Here is a 2598-nt window from a genome sequence, read left to right as displayed (position 1 = left end):
CTCTTCTTAAGATTCAGTTATCTCTATTAGTCATTTTTGGTAGATGGTAAAAGAAACTATAATATAATAGTTATTCTTATGTTTTGTCTCTTTTTTAGTATTTTTATGTTTTTATTAAACAATCAATGGCTGTTTGGTTTTTGTGTTTTCATCACCCGTAACTCTATTTCCATCACCCATAACTCAAAATATGTGGGTCCCACGGTTGAGAAGTCTGTTTGGCATTGTTTCTAATTTTTGTTTCTATCACTCAATTCTCTGATTTTTAAGTGATGAGTTATGGAAATTGAAAACACATTTTATGTGATTTCAGTTTCCAAAACTTAGTTTCCATGGCATTTTCGTAAATTTATTCACATGGTGGCCCCCGTTTTTTGTGTCCTGTCTTTTCCTTGCCAACTCATTGACTACCAATGACTCTCTCATCCTTCAAACCATCTCTTTTCTTTCTTTTTTTTCCTCTTCCTCTACTCTTCCCAAGCTACTCTCTTCTTTCCTTACCCATCTGCCATTAACAGAGCCCATCCTTCAGACCATCTCTTTTCCTCTTTCTTTTCTAAGATCATCACAAAATTTTTTTAGAATAGATTAATTACCGTGATTCGAATATACGAAGGTTGTTGGTCAAGATCAATTAATTTATAACTAGTGTTCTTTCTCCAAAAAAAAAAAAAAAAATCTATAACTAGTGTCAAAAGTAGTTTAGAATTTTTATTTAATAAATTAAAAATTACATAATTATACAACATAGAATAAAGAATTACTTCTTAATTGATAAAAAAAATTATATTTATCGAAATTACTAAATGACAAGTACAAATTTGTAAAAGGATTAATTGTATCTACCAGTAGTACTAGGGAGAAGATACCTAGTGCTGTAATTTGTAAATACTATATTTGCTAACGAGTGCCCTAAGGACACTCATTAACAATCTATTTTAGGAAATTTTTGACATCACTTTTATGGGAAATGAAAAAAGTTGTCAAAACATTAATTTTTTTTCTTTTTCCATAAAAACTTTCTTTAACTGAATTCTTAACCAATACCCTAAGAGCACTCGTTAGTATTTCCCTATCGATAATATACTCATTGATTTTGCCTCTTTGGTTAAGAGAATCTGAAAGATTGTTGTTTAAAAACCAAAAATGTGAGTTTGAGCTTGCCTACCAAACTTTGGCCCATAGAATCTCTTTAATGTCCCCAGCTCTCAATTCCAAGCACTATGTCTTATTTCCATACTTTGCGGACGATCTAAATGAGGGCCACTCTTGTCTTCTCACAAAAACTTTGGACACTTTGGACAACATCTTTCTCTAATTACGCGCGCGTGAAAATTACTAGCCAATCACTTGCATAAGAACCACCTTAATTACCGTTCTCCTAATAAGTTTTCAAACCTTTAAATTAATGTCCCAAGGATACATTAATTTTTTTTAAAAAAAAATATAGTAGTACTTATTAATAATACATGCACAAATTTATGGAGATTGTGTGTGCATTTTTTAATAGGATTTTATTTTTAAAAAATTTTCATAGAAAAAGAAAAATAAAAAAACTGATATTTTTTATAATTTTTTGTTTTTTAATAAAATTGGTATGAAATTTTTTTTCTAAAATTGTTTATTAAAAAATACTATAAAGACACCTATTAACCAGATTCTTCTAAATATTAGTATATAATTTTTTAAAAATATTATACAAAAAAAACTCATTTTTATAGAGTATTTGATACATCTTAACATGTGATCTTATTCTCAGGACTCTAATTAACAAAATTATTTGTTTTAGTAATAATTAAAATTATATGATTCTTATGTGTATTTTTAGGACGTAGTAATTATATATTTTAAAATGAATTTTTAGGCATCACAACAAATTTCAATAAGTTTCTTTTTATAATTTACCGAGATTACATATTGTTATGAGTGCATCATTTTCATTAGAATTATGTTAATAAAACACAAACTTTACTATATAATCTTTACAAATTTTATTATCATATGATATCGATTTGTAATGTAATAATGTTAAGTAGTAAATTTTATAGGATTTTGTTAGCAAATATTCTTAGAACATTTTTTAGTGAATTATTTTAGGAAGTTTTTATAGAAAAAAAAAATTGAATACTTTTTTTTTCCCATAAAAGTGATATCAAAATTTTCCTAAATCATTCACAAATGTATAAAGGACACTTGCTAATCGAACCCAAACTTATAATTTCTTTAAAAATTTGTTATGTCATTTTTTTTTTTAATAAAGAATTTCATCCTATGAGATCCGTTCCTAATAATAACTCTTTATCATTAAACCAAAACATCAATCAATTTTTAATGTAGGTGGAGATTGAACTCCAAATTTCTTATTCAACCATTAGAAATTTTACTAGTTGAGCTAATTAGAACCCACGTTATGTCATTTTAAACTTATGAATTTTGAAACATTTTAATATTCACATTTCATTCATAAATATAAATCAAAAGTCTTTTTTAGAAACAAAATTAAAATATAAATCAAAGGTTACAATTAAAATATTTCACATAAAAATTTGGTCATATTCGTTATCATATTTTAAAGATACTATTACTACCTACATAAGA

This window comes from Quercus robur, chromosome 2 (assembly GCF_932294415.1).
Source record: "Quercus robur chromosome 2, dhQueRobu3.1, whole genome shotgun sequence".
NCBI lineage: Eukaryota > Viridiplantae > Streptophyta > Magnoliopsida > Fagales > Fagaceae > Quercus > Quercus robur.
Note: the sequence above shows the minus strand (reverse complement) of the source record.